The sequence below is a fragment of the Grammomys surdaster genome, unplaced genomic scaffold (assembly GCF_004785775.1).
Source record: "Grammomys surdaster isolate TR1022 unplaced genomic scaffold, NIH_TR_1.0 97, whole genome shotgun sequence".
NCBI classification, from domain to species: Eukaryota; Metazoa; Chordata; class Mammalia; order Rodentia; family Muridae; genus Grammomys; species Grammomys surdaster.
In genome coordinates, this window is record NW_021604576.1 from 14,783,123 (window position 1) to 14,807,530 (window position 24,408).

A 24,408-nucleotide genomic window follows, 5' to 3' on the forward strand; every position below is an offset into this window, starting at 1 on the left:
AAAAGTCATATACTTGACACACACTTCAAAAGTGTTTCAGAAGGGATACAATTTTAAAGTTCTTATATCCACTTTACCTTTTGGGAAGTTTTTATATAGGATATACTGTGACCTCTTATTAGTTTGTCATTGTGGGGCTCTTTGGTGTGCCATAGAGTTGTCTTTGCTGTTTTTTACATGGCTGCTATGTCTGTGGCACATGGAAATTAAAAAACAAACCTCTTAACTGTACAATTTTAAAAGAGAAGGAAAGAAATGCCTCACAAACTAAATTACACACACACATACATACACACAGAGACACATACATGCACACAGAGACAGACATTGAGAGAGAGAGAGAGAGAGAGAGAGAGAGAGAGAGAGAGAGAGCTAAATGACACACATAGAGAGTTAAATGATACAGAGAGAGGTCATGTTGACTTAAATTCTAGAAAAGCTTGGGGTCCTTCCTAACTGGTGTGACTTGTGACACATGGTGATCAAGTGTTAAAGCAATGAGAGGTGAAAGGTCCGAGTGAGACACTGGAAAATGAGCACATCTTCTTCTAAGACTTAACAGTCACAAAATCTGACAGCTTCAGAACAGTTTATAATCCTGGTATTATAGTTGTTCTCAACTATGTCATACATATAAGGAAATGCAAATTTAGAAAAAGTAATTGCACAGAAAATGAATTAAGCAGCTATACTTCAAGGTTGATGCAATGTCTGAAATCTGAATTGGTACTCTCCACTGTCTCCTGGATGATATATTTTACATACTTAAAAAAATAGTATGGTTTTGTCAGGAAAATAATCCCTGGTTGGACAGGGGAGGAGGACCTTGTTAGGACCCCTAGTTCAGGAACTGTAAGCAACTGATGGCTGTTGGGGGAGGGAGTGTCAGTTTTTTTTTCATGGCCTCTGATTAGCATGTTTCTATGGATGGCCCTATCCCTGTGAGGATCCTAAGTCCACTCAGTGGGTTTAACAAAGAGGGCATGTAGGTCAGAGAATAGAACCCAGGTGTAGGGGAGTGTGGCATAAATTGGAGAGAAGATGGTGCGACTAGATTTGATCAAAACACATTCTACTCATGTATCAAATTTTCAAACAATAAACTAAAATCAAGTATTGAAAAAATGCTTGGAATGACAGGAAGTTGATGTGATATGGTTTTTAGGAGGTGAAAACATTTGTCATGCAAGTCTGACAACCTAAGTTTGATTCCCAGAACCCAGGTAAAGTTGGAATATGAGCACTGGCTATACAAGATTGTCCTTTAATTTCCATATGTACATACACACACACACACACATACATACACACACATACACACACATACACACACACACACACACACACACACACAGACCTTACACACTCAACCAAATGACAATGAAATGATTTTAAAAGCATGGTTTTTAATAGCCCATGTATTTCACTGATGATGATATTACAGTGAATGTGGCTTACAGGGAAACATAAAGGGGAAATTAGGTGATTCATTATTTCACATATGTATAATTTTAATCAGTGTTGAAATCATAGGCTTAAGAGAACAAAACCACCTAATACTGTCAGTTTCTACAATTTTAAACAGTCAACTGCTCACTGTCTCCTATAATTGAGGGTTCTCTGACAGCTCAGGCAATATTAAAGATGTCAGAGTGAATATTCCTTTTCTTATTATGCTCAGTAGGGCATTCATAGTGAGTAATTCTACTTTCATAGTCCAAGATATTCTGATAGCAGACAGTTTTATCTTCATTAAGATGTATCTGCTCTGAAGATAACCATATTCGATACTACCCAGTGCTAGGACTCAGACACTCCTGGTTTTTGTAACTGTTCATTCACACTCCTCATGCATTTCCCCATAGAGAGGCAGAAGCCAATCACCATTAGCACTGAGTCCCCCAAGTATGTACATCACCTCAGTTTTCATGCAGAGCCACTGGCTCTTTCAACTGTCTCATGCCCCAGGTTACTACTGCAGTCACTTGCCAAGGAGATCCATCCTAATCTCTGAATTTCATGGAAAACATTACGCTTTCGAGAGGTAGCAGATGAACAGGTGAAACACATTTCTTTGTATTGCATGGAGAGCTGAGACAGGCACCACTTTGTGGTCTCACGCCAGCATGGCTGCTTTGACAAGAGTGTAGAAAATACCCCCCTCCATACCCCCACCACGCACCCAAACACACGTGCACACACAAACATGCTGCTTTCCCAGCTGTGTCTTGGTGAGTGCCAAATGTAATTATGAGTCTTCTAAGCTCGAGCTCCTGGACTAACAGAGAAAGAATGAACTAATAAAGAGCTTCACTGGGCTCTGGTCTAACTATATGTAAAGCCATCCATTTTAGCAATACTGTCAATTTCATTTCAAATCTGAAGGCCAGCACTGCACACTTGTGTCTTTGGAAAAACAGACACTTCATAAGAGATCCATGACAGTGCTGAGGCCCGAATTTAAGCATCGAGATAAAAGAAAAAGCTATGTGGTAATCAGTGCGTACCTGATTTTGCCTCTTTTGGATAATTAAAGAAATGATTTCAATTTAATGCCCATAAGGCTTGGAATCAGCTTGATTTGAAGTAAGTTTCAAAGGAGAATTTGATCCACTAGCTGTCAGTTCATTGCTGTAAAGGTGTAGTCTTGACCAAATGCCACTAGCAAATAGAAACAGTGTGAGATACACATGTTTTCTTTCCTTTTTTTCCTCCTTTTCCCCCTCCACTTCTTCTTTTTAAAAATTAACTTTACAGATGAAATAGTAAAATGAAGTTTCAAAATGTCATCCAAGAAGACTGCGGTCCTTCTGGCATAGTTAAATAATATATATTTGAGACCATGAAAACATTTTGTTTGTGCATATGCATGTATGAATGCATATGAAATTACCTAGCAAGTCTGTGTGTATACAATTGTATGCAAATAAAGATCTGACCCTACAATCATTATAAAAGAAGGGAAAAAAAACCTACATTTTTGATATTCAACTAAAAGATACTAACTGAACAAATTGTTAATAAACATGTCAGGTTTTTTTCAGCTTTTTCATAGATTATTACTTAAATGCAAATACATATTAATTTAGATATAGCAAGCTCCAAAGTGTCAAATATCTAATCCCATTTTGAAAACATAAAAGTTATGGTCTGTTTTATCTGCATCCTCACTATGTATGGAAAGAGAAAGGCATGGGGAATGCCTTCTAAGATATGGAAAAGGCTGCTCAGATGTAGATGTGAGAGGAAGTGAAAGAAAGTTGAAGAAAGGAAGCAAAGGAAGTTACTTAAGTAAGCACAAGGAAACAAAGAAAGTTATATCTAAGTTACTTAGATGTAAGCCCATGATGTGATCAACTGTGTACAAATACCAAATGAGTTGGATATTCCTTCAATGGACTACAAGTTTTCAAATGGAATCATTTCATTAATTTTGTGAATCTATAAAAGGAACCTATTCTTGAGTCATATCATAGTTATTTCCATTAAAAATATTTCTTATGTGTCCCTGTGTGTGTGTGTGAGAGAGAGAGAGAGAGCACACCCAAGCATGTGTGACAAGAGGTGCTTTTGACATGAGGTATTCCTAGAACAGTGTCTCAAAACAGATCACTGCATCAAATTCAGTTATCTAAAACAGAAGTATGAACATTCAGGGTAGGGTAAATATTCATTTTGTATGCATTTAGATGTGAGATTTTTTTAAACACTTGTTCCCATTACCTAAGTGGCTTGGTTTGTATCATGTTTTATCCAACAATAATATTGTCAGTAACCAACTTAGTTCAAACAACTCTAGGAACTGAGCAAAGCTTTAAGACACAGGTTTGCACAGTGCCAACAATGCTTGTAGATAAGCTAGACCCTACAGGTGGGAAGAGGAAAGAAAGACACGGGTGGGGATGAGAGCAAATTGTGAATTAGTGATAACATACACAATGCCTTCTGCGTTATGGACCATAGAACTAAAATAATAAAAAAAAATCTGATTTTGAAATTAAAGTCGTATCAGCCACAGTTTCTTCTCCAAGTGATGACTGATAGCTTCTTAAATGAGTAAGTTGAGTTGGTTTGTGCATCACTCTTCACCAAATACATGGATTACTCATTCTTTTTAGATTCTTAGTTCTGAATTCTCTTCTCTCTTGAAGGCCTAGAGAGAGAAGAGTTCATTAACATGCATGCTTTTTTTTCAAGGTTACATCTGGGCACTTAAATTACTGACCGTACTTGTGTTTATAATTTCTCAGGACTCTTAACTTTCTAGAGGGTTTTTTGTATTAATTCTGACTGTTCGTTTAAAAAATACCAGATAGCTAATGAGTTTTAATAACAAAACAAATACTGGATTAAGCTTTAGATAAATTAATTTCAGAGAAATCAAATACTTATCTGTGCAGTGATTGTATCTTATTTGCTTTTGATATAAATTTAAAATCAATATTTATTGCATTTGAGATGTGTTAGCATTTTTTGAAAGTCAAATAATAAAAAAAATAAAAGCAGCAGACAGAAGCTCATTTTACTAAGTTTTGAGGTATTTTAAGCATATTTAAAAATGGAAGGTAAATAAACTATAATGTCACTGGTGTTTTTATCTGAAACATTAGTATATTACTAAAATTACTTTTAAATACCCAATATTCATGTGACATTTGAAGTAAAATTAACATGTAAGAGTTTTCTTTGTTTAATTTCTAGATAAAGTACACTATACAAAGTTTTCTTTCTTTCTCTTTCTTTCTTCCTTTCTATGCTACTTTTCATTTTCTGCAGCTGTTCTCAGCCTGTGGGTCACAACCCCCACAGGGGTCACATATCAGTTATTCTGCATATCAAGTAGTTACATTACAGTTCATAACTGTAGTAAAATTATAGTTATGAAGTAGCAACAAAATAATTTTGTGGTTGGGGGTCAAGAAAAAAACATGAGGAACTCATGTTGTATTAAAGGGAAAGTGGAGAAATACTGAATGATTTTGTAAATGGTGAACTTGCATAGGAACACAAGAGACACTTAAGTTTTCTAGGACATACCTATTTTGAATGAAGCATGGGTAAGATCAAGTCTCTCAAAAATATTTTTATGGCTGGTAATCCATAAGAATTAGAAATGTAATCATGCATTGAGTTGTTACACAATGGAAAGACATAATACTGATATAAGACCATTTGGAGAATACACAGTGCACATATAATTTCAGAAGGAAACTATATATTCTTGCATTCCACCAGACAGCTCAAAACCCAAGACATACCAGCGCACTAGTGGGATGACCTGACTAACTGGGTCAGGAATCCACAGCTGAGAGAGAAGACAAGCAACAGGAATTTGTGGTTTGTGTTGCTTGCAGCCAGAATGAGGAAAGGAGACTGACTGCTCAGGGCATTGCTCTGTGAGAAGTCTCCTTAATAGTATCCTAGAAATAAATCTGCCACTCGCTATGATCAGGAATAGCTGCTCCCAAGCATTGGTTTTGTTTATTCCTTAAGATTCAGAAATTGGTGATAAAACTGAAGTGGTGATTTGCACCCTATTTAAAGTCAGTTTGCTGCCAGCCTTTAGGGATGTTACTGGACTGTGACAAGCATTTTGTAAGACTCCTGTTTCTAGTGTTTGGTATTTATCATATTTTATTTAGCTATGTTTTTTATAATGTATGAAGTTCTATTTTATATTATGATCCAAGGTATTTGTATAGTGTAAGAAGGTGAGAGTGATAGAGAGAAAAAAGAGGAGGAGGAGGAAGAGAAGGGGAAAGGACAGAGAGGAAGAGGGAAATGGAAAGGGAAAGACTAAAACTGAAAAAAAAAATGCGAAGGAATGAGAGAATATCCTTGGTTTTCCCCATAAAATGAGGCATAGAACTTTGACAAGAGAGGAAAAATAAAACAGAATTGATGATTCTCTAGTGTAAAATAAAGATATTTTCCCATGGAAATGTAAGCATTTTCTTTGATTTATGAAATGTTATTCATATTAACTCTTATTTAAATATAAGTTTCAAATCAAACTAAGCTCTGAAGTATCCAGCAGTAGGTAGCTAACATAAGATGAAGTAGCAGTCTCAAATTATGCCTTTAAGCAAAATTTGGGTTGTTTTTCAGTCACAGGTTTTTATCTTTATGTGAAATTCATGACTTAGGCTACAATTAAAGCAAATGAAGGAGTTGTCCATTGAGATATTACCATAGTAAAAGAAAAAAATCCTTCAGATGATTATTGAAGGATATTACCTTTTAAGAAGATATTAAACACATTCTATTACTAGCAATTATTAGCATATCTTTATTGATAAATGAGTGAAAAGACAAATGTTTCTACACGAGTTGAATCAAAACTTTATTTCAAGAATTCTTTTTTCAATATTGAAAAATCTTGAATTCAGAATTATGAACAGCAGCAGCAGCAGCAGCAGCAGCAACAACAACAACAACAACAATCATTGTTCCATACTAAAGCTTTCACCAGACAGACACAGTCCTTTGAGAGTGCTGAGTTCAAATCTGGAAACTGGATCCTGCACCTCTGCCCACTCCCTGCTTCCACCTTGTTTTATTGAAAATGCCGGATTCCTTTTATCAGAAGATACACTGTCAAACTGTAGCTGCTGCTCCAACAGCCCAATCGAAGGGGAAATGTGGCAACGTGGTAAAAGAAGTGCTTTGTAAATCATCCTTCAAAAGCTATCCTGGGAGGAACCAGATAGACCTACGAATCTTAAGTGTTTAGCAAATAATTTTAGCTGTACATTTTAAATGCAGCGCTCCGCCTTTACCTAATTACAGAAATATGTGCTGCAGTTTGCAGAACTTCGCCACTGTCATAACTTTTCTTGAAGTTCAGCCAACCAATGATAATAAAGCTGTCACGAGATTAAAGGGGGCTGCAAGTCATTGCTTCTGACATTTATATGTAGCATGGGAAATGCAAACAAGTCTGTGGAGTTATTAGTAATATTATGGGCTTTGGATCCTTAAAGAGCAGTGCGTAAGGCATCTGCCTCAGCAAGGAAGGCGATGCATCCAAACTGTATTTCCAGTCAGTCCTCTTTTGTCTGGATTCAGGAAACCAAATCTAAAGGGGGACAGTGAGCAAACTGGACGAAGGATGATCCTAACACACACCCTTAGATGGAGCAAACTTAAGGACTGGGGAAAGAGAATCGTGGAACCTTATGTCCAACACCCCCTGTCCCTTTCTCAAGGCCCCTTCTTGACTTGGCCGCCTGTCCTGGATTTCAGCGCCAGCACTGAACTTGGAGCAGCTGGCATCCTGTGGGGGAACCATAAAAACGCTCCTCTGAGGTTTCCCAGGCATGCTGAAGTTTGTTTTTGTTTAGTGCTGGACACTACACAGGAACAGAATTGAGAGGAGGAAAAACCCCAACATTATTTTAAATGCTATGGAGAAAAAAATCTATATTTTATCATTGAGTTTTATTTTCGTTTGTAAAGAAAAACAAATAGGCCTCTCTCACCTCTCACATGATCTCTTGGATCATGAAGCATCTTTGCTCCAATGACACAAAAAAGCAGCGAACGTTTTTGATGCTGATCACCTACAAGTCTACAGCAATGCCAAGCTTTGCTTCCAGCGTGAAAGCACTCCTAAAACTTTAATCTTGGTGTCCATAGTCATCTATGGTATTAGGCAATAAAATTAAATAGTGACAGTTTGTAATTGATACACTAATAATTTGCACTCGGGGCTTGTGTGTGGCTGTGTGGGTGTTGAGAAACAGTGCAATGGCTCATCTTCCTACAAGCTATCCTGACTTACTACTCATTTTCCTTCTCATGGAAACTTCATCTTGCATGTGACTCCAGCAAGAAGGTTCCTGAGGGTGGTAAAGAAGAGAATATTAGAAATAGGACTGATGGGGGAGTCCTGAGGCACTGGGCTGGTTCAGGTTCCTCTAATAACCAATTAAGAACCCCTTACCTGTCAGGCTTTGTATTACACTTCCACAAATCAAACTGTATTTGATTACAAGTAAATTTTTCTCTACCCTGGTCTTATTTATGAAAACAATTGTTTGTTCTTTATGTGACTAAGCATTCCTACAAGTAAGCTTTATGATAATTGTGAGTTCGAGCTCACTATCTCTTTCTGGTGGTTCAAAACACAACTGAGGAATTTCTTGGAACATTTATTTTTATAACCATTATGAAGATAAAAGAAATCACCACACTGTTTAAAATCTAACAATGATTTTAAAAGCTGCCTATTTGTAAATGATCATGTGCTATCTTCTTAGTTAATAGAGTATTTCGAGGAAGCTAAACCTACTTTGCCATCAATAGCAGTTGGTGATAATTTTTAATTTTGTGAGCCTAAAATAAATCAGGCTAATATAAATATTCTATTGAGCGTAGCTCTTTAAATGCTTACCTATCGTCCTTGGCTTAGTGTTTAAAGGAGAACATGTGCTGCTGGCTCCAGTAACAACTGAAAAACTGAGATGCAGAAAATAAATGCTCAGATGGGCTCGTCAGTGATGTGCTACAGTTTTGAAAACACATTGTGTGTTGCTCGAGTGTAGCTATTGTTCTAACTACACATGCAGTGACTGACTGTTCACACTATACACAGCAGGTTAAGTTATTGTTTGGTTTTTAACTAGTGGTTAGAAACTACTAACCAATGGAAAATCATTAAGGGAAAGTAACTCAGAATTACCAAGTACTGAGTTTTCAAAGTATTGACAGCAAGGCACATTGCTGTGCTAACATATGTGAAACCACGGGGTTCTAAGCTATCCAAGGAATCGCTGAAATTTGAGATTCCTGATGTCTAGAACAGACCTTCTGAGCTTGCACCCTGAGCTAAGGCTTTGCAGACAGGTCGCACGTGCATTTTCACATGACCTTTCAGGGGTAGGGCTGAGGCTAAGGAGGTTTTTGCAATAAGAGAGAAGAAAGGGGTCCAACAGAGGAGCAAAGCAGAAGTGTAAACAGAGGAGGAGGCTTGGAGGGAAGACATTTGAATCTGAATGGCGAGTTAATGATTCAATTAGTTTTCCACTTTGTTAAACTACATTAATCCTTCTTTATCAGGTCCCCATATTGAAACTCTTTGAAAAGAGAAATGCAAAGGATCTTAGGAAAAATTCTAAGAGCCATAGGCTTTTAAATTGTTAATGCTCCCCAAATACATGCTGCCCATTGGAAGCTGTGGAGATATTGTTCTAGGAACCTTAAGGCTTGAATGGGGCATGTTCCACTGGCCTCCCAATCAAAGTGGTTCCAAGCTGAAGCAGGCTTACAAAGTGTGCACCCTATTTTTGATCCAAGGAAGAAAACAACTATTCTAATTTAACAAAATAGGAGGGTTGTGATTTGAAAATAACTGACTATTCAGAAAATATTTTCAAACTAAGATTGTGGAAAGTTGAAAGTGACAAGGGTGAGGTTTTTGCATTTTGTTGTTGTTGTTGCTGTTGGTTTGAAACTTTCTTTTTTACATTGTAGTTGCTTTTACACTTACCTTTCAATTTATAAAACGATACAGATTAGATCCTTGAACTTGGATTTTATTGGCATTTGTCCCTATAATCATCAAATACATTTCATTATGATCAGGCAAACCCTATGCTATTCTCACAATTACATATTGTTCCAAATATTTACAATCTAACAGATGTTAAATTGGTTCACTAAATATATTAAGAGAATGAAGAGAGATGGAAAGCTGCTGAGGCAAATTACCCACAGGATAGTGAAAACGCAGCCAATGCCGGCTGATCATAAAAGTCAAACTGCCTGTTGGAATTAATTTAGAGGCTGAATCTTATAATGCAGTTTATTTTAAATATAAAATAAAGCTCAAAGTTTGTTGCACAAGTTATAGAAATGGCTCACTGGAATATGATACAAGTTGATTAGTTTTAAATTATACCATAAGCACCTTAATTTACACACACACACACACACACACACACACACACAGACACACACACACCATGTATGTGTGAACATTGAGATGCTTACTGTATATTAAATATATATTATAGGTGTATATACTATTTAGGTATATACCTATTGCATCTATATATTACATATTAAATATATATGTTGGACAATGTTTCCTTTTAATAGTGAAATACCTTACAATGAAAGGCTGCTAACAGTTTTTTTCCATGTGATTTGATTTCTTTAGTTAACTGGTCTATGAGTCAGCATATACAAGTTCTAAATGATCAGAATGTTGGCAAAGGACTGATTTCCAGAATACACAGGCTGCTGAGGAACTTCTAGGAGATGATAGAGAAGAAAGAAGATGAGAAGAGAGAGAATGAGAACAGACCATCACCATGATAGTGGTGTGTTGAAAAATAAGAAAATCACTCTCTCTTCCTTAATAGACATTTTGTTTTCTAAAAATCAGTTAGCTAGAATGCCAGGTTCCTTCTAATGGATTAATTCTTATAATATTTGCCAGTACACAGTGAAATTTTCACAAACAGTATCTGTCTTGAGCTGTAGAGTACTTTTTTTGTTCTAGGCAAGAACCAAGACATTTAAGGTGTCTAAACTTCATAGGTACAATGACAGAGCTAAGGGAGGAATATTGACATGAAAATGAACAAATTTAATGAAACTGGAAATGGTTTAGGTGAAGCTGGAGAGTATATCTCTTTTTAATCTCTAGCGTATCTGTTATCTACCTCTATAACTTTACCTATCTGTATTTAATACGTAAATGATACAAGTAAAATTGGCTCTAATTTCAGAGAAGTCTGTGACATGATCAAGGTCAAAGGCACAGACTTTGAAGTCTAACTACTTGGGTGTCATTTATCATGTCTCTATAGAACTTTCTGTGGCAGTCTTCACTCAATAATGTGAGTTCAACTGTAACTTGACGTCTTAGAATTCAATTGCAGATAGGCGCTTTTGTGTGAAATATGTTAAGTGTGTGCTCATTTTAGCAATACATGTGTTAAAACAGAACAACACAGAGAAGAGACCCATAGCCCCTAAGCAAATATGGCACAAACCCACGAGCGTTCCATGTTTAAAGAGAAATAAAGTGGTTAACCTTGGCATTTACTAGGTGTTTGGTAAATGTCAACTATTATTCTGTAGATATTGTTGGAATAATATACTGTAGAAAGTTCACTTTCTAGGACTGGAAATTATGACATAATTTTCCTCAGACATAAATTAGAATAATGGAAGGTGTTATCAGAGAGAACTCAGTGGAAATTTCTGTGAGTTTTTTCTTTAAATATGCAGGGATATAGAATATATGTTCTCAGGGTAGGTAGTACAAAATGAATCCTATGAATTCACTTGTGAAAAACATGCATTATTTCATTCTGGTCACTCTTAAAAAATATTTTTCAGAGATCTGGAGAGATGACTCAGTCGTTACAGCACTGACTGATTTTCCAAAGAACCTGGTTTTGATTCCCAGCCTACTGATTGGCTTGCAACAGTCTTCAGTACCAGTTCTAGGGAATCTGCTCTGCCCTTTTGGTCTCTTCAGGCACCAGGCAATAGTGCACAAGCATGCAAGCAAAACACATGTAATCACATCATTTTTTTAAATCCTAAAAAAACTTTATGATTTTAATATTTCTTCACATTTCAGTTTTTAAAACACACACATGTGAGTGTACAGGTGACTTTCAGGAGTGTAAGCATATGTATGACTGCAATCCAGACAAAGACCTTTCTATTTTACGCTTCAGTATGAGAATTCAGTTCACACATGCAGCTTAAAAATGAAACATTTCACCCTGCCATCCTATACCCAGGGCTCCTTGTAACTGGCAAGTTAACTATGTGCTGCAGTCCTATCCTCCCCATGCAGATCATCTGTTGCCTAAGTCATCACTGAGAGGAACAGACTAGACGTTCAAGTTTTCTTCTCTTTCCTGGCTCAAAGATGAATTCTCACACTCCATTCTGCCTCATAACAGCTTTCTGGAGGATCAGACTACATGTCTTTGTGATCCTTAAATGTAACCGACGTTGAGTGGGCAATCCTCCTCTGATCCCCACAGAGCAATTAGTCCTAATGACATTGGACTTGGTTATCAGTGCAAAGGGTACAGAAGATTCTATAACAAGTGTTCCAGCAATTCTTACCAAATATCCCCTAGGAAGTTTGGACCCAAACATTTATAACTTTCACCAAATTAATAATCGTTAGCTTTTCTGAGGAATAATTCGAAATATGGAGTGGCTTAGTATGAAATAGATTTGTGTCAACAGATTTTAGCAAAGACTGAAGGTTGATTGCTTGGATAGAATACTGAAAAAGAACGTTGAAAGCCAAATAAAGGTTATAAAAAATCTATATTTATGTTTTAGAGAATATAATGCTTTTTATAACATTAACTCAGGATTGATGTTTCATAACAGTTAAATTATTACTGAAGAGTTTTCTAAACATTTGAATATTTTTTTTTACTTTACCAGCTAACCTATTTCAAATTAAAATAGTTCAGAAATAAAACAAAAGAACTCAGCTCTTTTTCAAAATAGAAGATCTCAGTCCTATATGGCTATAGGGTGAGTTACTCATCAAGAATTGTATGCAAAACCAGGAGACTTCCAGGAGATTTCAAATGACTCCTGGTCCTTGTTCCCATAACCATTGTATCCATTGCAAAAAAAATCTACCTGTCATACCCACAAACACCGAGAACATTCGTATCTAGGAAAATAAATGCTGTTCCCATTCTCTCAGTTACTTGGCTCAGCATCATCAACAGGTGGGGCTAGAATAGTGACTTGTATCAGGAAAATAAACATGTCCTATATTTCCGGAATGTCTCTTCTGTGTTCTCCTAAATCCATACATGGTTTCATGGTTACTTGCTTTTTTTTTTCTTTGCATATATGTTTTAGGCTGATCTTAATGTCTAGACCTTAGGTCTGACTGTTTGTCTAATTTTAAACCCTTGCATTAGTTTCTCTGTGCTCTTCCAGCAATGAGTTCTGAAAATAGGTTTGTGTCTTACTTGCTTCTGTGTTGCTACACGTGTTGTGGCAACGGTTACATTTGCATTACCATACAGAGCTGAAGTACCATTGCAGAGGTGAGGGAGGCAGGATGTATTTTAAAGAGTCCTTGAATTTCACTTGGAAAGCATTTTATTGTTTATTAATGTTGAGCTTCAAGACACATGTTGCTTCTTACCAGCAGATAAGACTGACCCCAGGAAGGTACTCATCATCAATGACTGCACTTTCTAAAAGTTCAGAGGTCACGTGGAGTAAAAGATCCATCACAGTTCTTGAAAAACAATGGAAATATGGACAGGGTGAAATAGGGGTAATTCATGCCTGCAAAACCACTTTGAAGATGAAAAGCTCTTGTGAGTGCTAATCATGAGGAAGATAACCAATGGGAACCAAAATAACAAACTCTTCACCGTGGAGCCAGCTACCTCCTCCTCCTCAGCATTTTTGAGCTGCAGGATAAAAAGGTTTTGATTTTTCTTTTTAAGTAGCTCATTGACTGAAGAAGAAAAATGATATGTACTTAGGTCATTAGTAGAAGCAGGAGCCAACGTTTTAAAGACTATTAATGTGCAGCTTCAGAAAGGTTAAGCTAAGGCTGACTAGCTGGGGGCAAATGATAAGTGGGCCAACAGAACTCCTGCCTACTGCAGCAAAGTCCAAGTTGGAGAGGATGGGGAAAACATTTGCCATTTTGCCCATAGAAATGTATATCATAGTGCCAGAATTACAGATTTCTTCATACAAATTGGTCTTAAATTACTTATAGTTATAAAGGAGAAAGCATGCTTTCTTTTTTACTCATTAACGTATTAAAGGAAGATTCTCATGCTTTTATATTCATATATAGATAAGGTAAAAACATTTGATAAAACTCTCTTCTTAAAAAATGTTTCAACTTTTTTAAAGTGTATGTTACATCTGTGCGAGTATGTCACCTGTGTACTTCAGAGGCCAGAGGACAGTAGACTCTTAGGGCAGGTATTGCCAGCAGTTGTGAACCTAGCAACCAGAGTCCAAGGAATGGAACATGGGACTTCTGGCAAATTAGCAATAGCCATCTCCCCAACCCCTAAAATTCTCTTGAAATGCAGTAAGTTCAATATTCTTTATTTCATTTTGGATATTGGGCTCAAGAAACATGCATCACAACCTAATAAGTTAAATGATCAACCCAGTATTGAAATATAATCAAGATTCTGTCACAGTTAGTGTTTCTATTGCTGCTGTGAAACACCATTACAGAAAGCAAGTTGGAGAGGAGAGAGTTGATTAGGCTTACACTTCCACATTGCAGCTTTATCATTAAGGAAGTCAAAACAGAAACTCAAACGGGCCAGCAGCCTGGAGTCATGAGCTGATGCAGAGGCTATGGAGGGGTATTGCTTACTGGCTTGCTCCCCTTGGACTGGTCACCTTGCTTTCTCATAGAACTCAGAACCAAAAAACCATCAACAGTACCATCCACAATGGTCTGGGCCCTCTTATATTCATTGGAAATAATTTTTTAATTTAATGTCTGAGCAGAAAGACAGAAAATTTGTTTACAGAGGCATAACTATGTAAAAAGGTTGTATAAGAATTTCTCTCTGAAAAATAGAAATCATCATCCAAAGCAAACTTTCTGAGATTACTATGAAGAAAGTAGAATATATTTAAGCAAAATCAGCATGACACGGTCACTTGGGGAGCTCTATCATTTGTTGCATAATCAAATTTATTGGCAGGTTTGAGGTTGCACTAAAATTTTAAATTTACATTTCTTTTCTTGAAAATACATTTGCCACTCATGTGCAAGCTAGTAACCTACATGAAAATGCAGTTTATAATATAGTTTAGAATGCTGTTAAAAGTTTTATAATCTTAAGAATATTTCTGTTAGGTACCGAAGAAGTTAGGAACCAGAGGAAGACCCATAGAACCAACCTCTACCCTTGAGGCTCTCCATGTCTGAACTACTAACCAAAAAACATACACAGGCTGGATCTAGACTCCCCACTCACATGTAGCAGGAGTGTAGCTTAATCTTCATGTGGGTCCTGAACAACTGGAATGGGTGCTATCCCAAAAGCTGTTGCCTGTTTGAGATACAGTCTACTAGTTGGGCTGCCTTGGCTAGCTGCAGTACGAGAAGAAGTACCCAGCCTATCAGAGACTCAAAGTGCCAGAGTGTATGTGGGGGGGATACCCAGGGAGCCCTTACCCACTCAAAGGAGAAGGAGACAGGGGTGGAGGAAGGATTGTGAGTTGAGGAAGTAGGCAGAATATAAGGTGAATAAGTAAAAAATTAAATTAAATTAAAAATTATTTCTGTTAATAATATAACCCAGCATACACAATTTAAAATCAATGGTAAGTGTAAACATTTAATTTTTGTTTGTCTTAACACATTGCACAGTATGTATGACATCTAAAATTTTAAATAAAATTATATTATGATTATATATATATATATATATATTTCATTTGTGTGTGTGTGTGTGTGTGTTTGTGTGTGTGTGTGTGTGTTTAGGGGAGTGATCTATCATGCTTATCAAAACTCAGAAGACAAGTGCCTCTGAAAATTTTCAGAACAAATGAGAATCAGATGCAGAAAGATAAGGCCATGAGATGACAAAGGCAGTGAATTGAGTAATATGTACTGGGTCCAAGGAAAGCAATGGACTGACACCACCAGAAGGTGGGAAGAGTCAGGAAGCAATCCTTCCTGGAGCCTTCAGAGGCAGCATGGCCTGTGGACACTGATGGTAGACCTGCAGCCGCCAGAAATGTAGGTAATAAACTTCTGTTCTTTGCAGAGAAGGAAAAAAACAAGACATTAAAAACAATGTATCTAAGGGTTTTTCTTTTTAAAAAGAGATATTCAGTACATATCCCAATTCATTGGGAAAATAGGAAAAATTTATTAAGATTCTAGAAATGAAAAACATCATAGAGACAGTTAACATTAAAAAAAAACCCTAAGGGGTATCTAATTGACACCATATCTATGTTATAATTCACAAGGGAGTTTCAGTTCCTAATATACTGTAGATCCTATCTTAGTCATCCTTTCTTATTTGTATAAAATAGGTACCTTCTTCATCTTATTTGAACTACAGAATTATAGGTTTCATGACATTTTTTCTTTAAGTGTAATTTCTTTTTCAGTCTAAGGTTTTTTTTGTTTTTTTTTTCTTCAGGCCTATCATCTAAATTTTAAGCTGGATTAAGAACTTAAATTGAAATGGAACTAAAAATTAAAATACTTGAGGATAACAGGATCGGTGTTTGGTGAGATTTGTCAGTAGAGTAGAAAAGCATAAAGCTTCGGCATGCGGAGACATGGGCAAGAACAGTGGACCAGTAAGAATGAGTGTGACGTGCCTTCAGTGCCAACGAAATCATTTTCTTAGGTTGTGATTCCATCTTTCAGAACTCAGTGAGTTTTTAAACATGTAAGGCTCAGGCAACTGAATTTCCTTAAGATACAGAAAAGTCGCAATGCTTTTCAATTGCCCCAGTGCCTCAGGACTGCACAGAATCTATGTGGATCTAGAGTATAGTGTAGAGACAAATAGTGTAGGTTTTCTTTGCTTCTTTTTCATTGTTTCGTTTCAGAGGAAAGCAACACATTTGTATATAAAGGCAACAAATGGAAAGGCTTGTTTTAAATTCAGAAGTAGTTGTGTCAGAATTCTGGGTACAAATATAAAAAATAAAGGTTTACAATCTGCACTTAGTCTAGCCACACATTCTCACCCGAATTTAGTTAAATAAGAGCAATTGGTTGTTCAAACATTTGTGTTTAATGTGAGGGAGTCTGCATGAGAACAGGCACTAAACTGACACATGTTGGATTAATAACAGAAAACTATATAAAGCTTACATGAGGTTACCATTTTATATATGAATATAGATGACTCCATATATAAGAAATGAAGATCTAGTGAACTCAAGTTTTGAAGAGCTTATACTAATGTAAAGAGAATGTATATGCCATTTTAACAAAGCACACAAAAATTGTGGAGACAGAGGACAGATAGAACAGTTGGGACTGTGGAAAAAATAATAGGAGAGAGAGGTTATTTCGGTAGGTTTTGTTTTTGACAGTTGTTTTGTGTGAATCTGTCTTGGCATTTCCAGTGCTCTGAATGTGGTTCTCTGCCTGCCACAAGGCAGAGGTTATCCTGTGCCTTTAGGCGACAAGAGGATATTGGCAAGCCCTTCCTGCACTAACCAGTTCTTAATTTCCTTGGGCTTACCACAGCATGCCATATTTGGATGTTCATACTCTGGTTCCCTTCATTTGCACACAATGGCGTTTTTGTTATTTCAGTCAAATTACTCTGATTATTATACTCGATATTCATAACATTGTTGGGCCCCAGGTCAGCATTGATGAGGAATGCTGAGGGCCTGTATCCTTCAACTTGTTTCTTGTGTTTGTAGCTATCTATCTTCTCTTTGAAATCAGAAACAGATGCCAGACATTACTTAATATATTGTCAAGTGAATAGATTTTCACCTTGTTTCCCATAATAGAACAGGTTTCCATACTGAAATGTTACTTTCTTGGGCAAAATAGCTCTGATCACTGTTATCCATTAAATATTTACCTATACTAGAACTTTTAGTATTTTCCATGACAACTTGAAGCACTGATACGCACAGTGAAGTGTGGTCTATGTGAATGAGTGCATGTGAGTAGAATGAGATGACTAATCCCATTCCTTTATGTGCCATTTTTTTTTTCTTATGAGTCACTGATACTGCTCATCTTTAAGTCTCTCTTGCCCTGATTCCTTTTATAGATTTATGTCTGTCTCTTCAAGTTCTTTTGTGGCTATTGGTTTACTTAGATTTTATGTTTTTAGATTTTAAAATTCAATTTTCTTTTTTTCTTACTTAAAAAAACGTTTATTTATTTGCATTTCAAGTGTTATTACATTTCCCAGTTTCCCCTCTGCAATCCTTCTCTCCTCTTCCCCCTCCCCACGCTTCTGTAAGGATGCTCCCCCAACTAACCACCCACTCCTGTCTCACCACCCTAGCATTCCCCTACAATAGGTCATCAAGCCTTCACAAGACCAAGGGCCTCCCCTCCCATGGATGCCAGATAATGTCATCTTCTGCTACATATGCAGCTGGAGCTATGGGTCCCTCCATGTGTGTTCTTTGGTTGGTGGTTTAGTCCCTGGAGCTCTGGGGGTGTTTGGTTGGTTGATATTTTTGTTCTTTCTAAGGGGTTGCAAACCCCTTCGGCTCCTTCAGTCTTCTCTCTAAGTCCTCCATTGGGGACCCCATGCTCAGTCCAATGGTTGGCTGTGAGCATCCACCTCTGTATTTGTCAGGCTCTGGCAGAGCCTCTCAGAAGAGGACTATATCAGGCTCCTATCCACAAACACTTCTTGGCATCAGCAATAGTGTCTGGATTTGGTGTCTGCATATGGGATGGATCCCCAGGTTGGGCAATCTCTAGATGGTCTTTCATTCAGTCCTTGCTCCCCACTTTGTCCCTGTGTTTCCTTTAGACAGGAGCAATTCTGGGTTAAATTTTTTTGGGATGGGTGGGTGGCCCCATTTCCCAACCATGGGCCATGTCTAACTTCTGGATATGGTATCTATAGGTTCTCTCTCTCCTTTGTTGGGCATTTCAGCTAATGCCATCTCCAATGTGTCTTGGGATATTCTTGCTTTCTTGGCATCTGAGACTATCTGGTGATGACGCCCAGTTCTCCATCTCCCATTGCTATACATCTCTTGTGGGACTGTATAAGGGTATCCTGGTTCTTAGGTGGGTGTGGGCCTGGAACCCAAGACTCCAGGGGAGAAATGGCAGCTGTTCAGCCACATCCCCAGAACCCAGGGTCCTGACACCCAGTCTAGTCTCCATGGACCTACATTGTTCAGTCACGTAGGCCATTACAGTCCCTCCCAAAGTACACAGGTAGAGGGCGTGACTACAGGCCTCAGGCCCTAGAGAGATTTACATACTAATGAAGGTCAGAGGGCAGAGCCAATTAAGCATTCTTCCCCAGACCCTCCCCGTTTCTCTCTCCCTATTTAACTCAGGTCTGCCCTGAGTTTCACAAGGGTGGGGGGTACATCCAGAGCCATCTACCATCCCAGGAAAATAAACCTTTTGGAACCAAGGACTTTCTTGTGTCTTTGGGGCCTTCCACCACCAAAGCCTCAGGCCTTCAGAACTCCAGACCTTTCTCCTGTTTGTGGGACCCTCTGTGTGGAAAGCCTCCAGGACTCTGGCACTGTGGCTTTTTCCCACAACCTCTGTTCTTCCCCTGTCTTCTCCAATATCTGATCCTACCATCCTTTTTCCCTCTCCATGCTCTCTTCCTCCCCAGTCCCTCCCATGATTATTTTGTTCTCCCTTCTAAGTAAGACTGAACACTTTTGTCTACCTTCTTCTTAAGCTTCACATGGTCTATGAGTTGTATCATGGGAATTCTGAGCTTTTTGCCTAATATTCACTTATCAGAGAATGCATACCATGTGTGTTCTTTTGTGACTGGGATACTTCACCCAGGAAGATATTTTCTAGTTCCATCCATTTGCCTAAGAATTTCATAAAGCTCTTGTATTTATCATTGTGGAAATGTATCACATTTTCTGTATGCATTCTTCTGTTGAAGGACATCTGGGGTGTTTCCAGCTTCTGGCTCTTATAAATAAGAATGCTATGAACATAGTAGAACATGTGTCCTTATTATATGTTGGAGCATCTTTTGGGTATATGCCCAAGAGTGATATAGCTGGGTCCTCAGGTAGTACTATGTAAAATTTTCTGAGGAACCGCTGTTGTTTTCTTTTTGCTAGAGTAACTTTTATCAATTTTATTTTGTTAGAATATCCAGTTAATTTGAACTTCAAGTATGTGGAATAAAAGTATCTATGCTACATACAGAATTAAAAAAATGTTAATGTTATTACTACCTATCAAGATTTTTGTTCCAAGTACAAATGTATAAAAACAAAAAGATTAAATATATATTAACTTTTTATGTCCTTTACATTTTATTAAATTGTTATTTTTAATTAATTTAATCTAGTTAACTTGAGGTTCTCAATACACACACACATACACACACACACACACACACACACACACACACACACACTTGGTTCTTTATCTTTTTTGGGATTTAAGTTAGAGTTCTAGAATGAATATAATATGGTATTTTCTCAGTGTTCTACTAATTTGCTATTGGTTAATAGCAACCTTGCATCATATAAAATTTCACACATATATATTTAATGTACTTTACTGGATCAATGCATGTACTTTATACTTACCTGTGTTAATAAAATTTTATTGTATCTTAGAATCACCACCGTTTCTTATAATTTCTCTTGTCCTTTTATCTCCATTTACTCTTCCATTTTAATTTGTCTGGTCTTGTTATTCTTTTAGAGTTGCTTATTTGAAAGAAATGTAAGTGCATAGGCGTATTTTTGTGAAAGTGTATGTTTATGTATTTAGAAGTCAGAGGTGATGTTAGGTTTCATCTTCTATTACTATCACTCTCCACTTTATTTGGTGGGATAAGGCCTCTCAGTGAACCTAGACTTGACCAGTTTGGTTAATCTTGTTGGTCAAGATGTCCCAAGATTTCTTATTTGCCCCCTCCCCCTGTCCCAAGCCCTGGAATTATACAGTAGCACATTCCTGGAATTTACATGGGTACTGGGTATCCAAAGTCAGGACTTCATGGTTACATGGCAAATACTTTATTAATTTTAAAGTCTCCTGAATCCTCCCAAATATAAGTTGTCTATGAGTGTGTGTATTTGTGTTTGAGACAGGCTCTTACTCTGTGGTCTAAGTTGGATTGCAACTCATACTCCTATCTTAACATCTCCATTATTGGGATACTAGATATGTACTATCTAAGTTACTTTGTTTGGTTGGTTTTTTGGTTTTGTTTTTCGAGACATGGTTTCTCTTTATAGCCGTGGCTGGCCTGGAACTCACTCTGTAGACCAGGCTGGCCTCGAACTCAGAAATCCACCTGCCTCTGTCCCCACCCCCCGCCAAGTGCTGGGATTAAAGGCGTGTGCCACCACTGCCCGACAAACTGAGTCATCCCTGTCTAAATTACTTTGTATCAAAAACATCTGCAATGCTCTTCGTACATGATGAAAAATGTCCTTCTATACAAAATTTAGTTAAGATTCAAGATCAGTAAAGTTGTGTGGGTGCCAAGGGAGAGGTGTGAGAAGAGAAAAGATGGGAAAAGCATGATTAAAATATATTGTGTGAAAATTAATCCAAAGCGAAAAATGATGCAAGACTTTGTTTACCATGAACAATAGTTTATTTTTTTTAGATTATGTATGAGAACCATACTATCGATCAGATTATTAATTTCCTATAATGAAACATTAATTTTGATCTCTCTGTAATCAATTAATACATCTTTTTTTGCTGATGGTTTAAAATCTCCTCTATAAATTTCCATAAATGTTAGTGATTATTTTACATGAAGATATGTGGGTCCCTCTGATTTTGATGTCTTTTTAACTGCAGAGTCTTTTAGATAATACTGTCATATTTCTGAACATTTTGCTTGCTCTTTCTCTTGGCTCTATTTCTAAAACTAGTATTTAAAAATGAACCTTAAATATGCTCCTTTAATCTTGCACATTTTCTTACATTTTCAAAACAGAATCTTTGCAAAATTGAGTCTTGAGAAGTCATTCAGCTATCCCATGGTATTTTCTCTGTACCTCTTCTGTTATATAAACTTACTTTTGTCTTACATAATTCATTAAACAAATGACTCCCATTATTTATTATTTTACTAGTTATTTAGTTTATCGATTATGTCTGTCATTTCACAAATACAACTTCCTTTCTGTTAGCAATTTTTCTATTCCAAACTTAGTTCTTTTAAACTTTTTAAAGTTTAATATTTTTATTCTGAGAATTTTTGGAATGAAATTTGATTATTAGATGATATTATCTGAAAACAAAACAATGCTAGTATTTTAAAAAAAGATTTCGGAGTACATTGTATGTATCTTCAAACACATCAGAAGAGGGCATCGGATCCCGTTACAGATGCTTGTGAGCCACCATGTGGTTACTGGGAATTGAACTCAGGACCTCTGGAAGAGCAGTCAGTTCTCTTAACCACTGAGCTATCTCTCCAGCATGATATTAGTATTTTAATTGAGTTTAACAGTATACACAATTTGCTTCTGGGAAGAAATACAGACATTTTCTCAGTGACCAAGTTTGATGTGAAGAACTCTCTATTTTGTTGTTTTGAGGTACATTTATTGAAAAATTCTATGCTTCGTCTGATAATATTGATCTTGTTCAAATATATTCAGTCTACAGATCAATTAGAGATCATTTACTGGATATAGAATATGAATATAATTTAAGCCACCTATTAAAGAGGAATTTGTGAAGTGGCACAGGTGGGGAGACAGTTCATCTTTAGACAAGGGAAGTAAGACTGTGTCCTAAGGCAATTCTTTCTTTTTTTATAGCTATGTGAACAGACTACTTTTGGGGTTCTATTTGATTTATCTGTTTTCTGGATCAAAGTCCTCAATTATTTCTTTAGTATAGAAAACACAAAGAGTATCTACATGTTGCCACACAATGATTTAAACCTAACATCATGGACATGCACATATAAAACATAATGTTTTAGGGAAATAGGACATGCACGTAGAAAAATGCTAGTATCTAAATAGTTTTTACTGAGTGAATCTTGTTTTTCAGGGACTGTTCTAGGTTTTAGTTTCTGTAAGGGTGTAGTCTAATTAAATACATATTTTTTGATGTTGATTAAAACATGATACAGAGGAGATTCCATTTCCAGGTCTGCTATTTCTCTTATGATCAATGTGTTCAGAAATCCAATCTGAGGGACAGTGGAAAAGTCCTATTACTAAAAGATCCATATTATATATGACTCGTTCACACTATGCTTTCAATATTCTTTGAAAATGTAAGTACTTTCTGGAATTCTGAGTCTTCAACTAACCACATGTTAATACACACTGATTTCCCATTTAATCATCTTTCTGTGTGTCACAAAGGAGCTAGGGAAGCTTGCCATTAATTATTGCCATAATCAATGGAACAGTATGAAACTACAATGATACTGTGGCACAGTCGGATGGCATATGCTTATGGCATATGATGAGCCACAATGACATGCATAGTACTGAACAAAGCCTTTCTCATTCCCAACGCCTTCAAAAATAGTATACGGAGTCCATTTCTAATCGTTTGTCCAAACACAGCTTCCTCACTTATACTTGCTTACTGTTCTTTCTGCTGGAGGGCTAGGAGCTTCCAAATTTTTATTCTCTTTCAAAGAATGAGAGTCTATATTACCCTGTACAGGTTGCCAAAACAACAGGACTCCATAATTAAGAGACTTATTAGATTTATTAGTAAGGATACCATGTAAGAGAGATAAAATATGTGGCTAAATGCAGGCAAGGCAGTTCCAGATGCTACTCAATTGGCCACTTCCTTGAATGCTCACCCATAGGAGTCTGAAAGAGTTGTCCCAGCTTGCCACCACTCTTAGTCAGAAGACTCAGCCATGAGGTTATTAAAAATTTAATTTTTAATGCCTAGTCTACATAGTCTATATTGGAATGTAATAATTTTTTTGGTCTCTTGGGTCTCTTCTCCTTTTGCTTCCATTGACACTTGCTTCTGCATGTATGCAATGCATCAACCATTCCTCAGAGCACTCAGCAGTGCGTGAGAACTGGAGAGAAGCCTATTATTTTCTGGACCTTAGAAACAGAAGGAGGCTGTGATCTGCTCCAGTTTACTCAAGCAGCAGCGTTTCAAAAAGGCTTGAGGAAGTGAGGAGGTGCTTCAGGCTGAGACTGCACAATTTGTCCAAAGTACATAAGGTCGAAGAAAACAATGAATCACTGTTCCATAATCGCCACACTGAATCCAGGGCAGTGTTCTCTTTACAAAGATAAATTTACTTGAGAAAGGGCAGGAAGAAATACTATGAGGAGTATTTGGAAGTAAACACTGTTTTGATAAGCCTTTAGAAGAGGAATTTTGCAAGACTACACATTGTCAGAGCAAGAGTGAATTAAGGGAGGTTCTCTCCATTTATTTATTCTCTTTCTTTTCATTTTAAATTTTAATTTCTATTTTTTTTTAACAGAAGAGGATCCTGGGCAATCTGTCCTGCAACTGTCGGTACCCTGTTGTGCATCCTGCTGCTTGGGTAGCTCCAGATGGTTACTGATGGACCAGGTTACTTCTCCTCTTGATTCCAAGATTTCAAATGTGACCAAGATGACCATACAGAGTGACTATAGATCTCACATTGTTTTTTAATACTTGAGCTCATACAAGGCTCATTAATTTTGAAAACACAAGCTGATATATCTCTAAGTACAAGGCATGAAGCATGTGTGACAGCACATAGA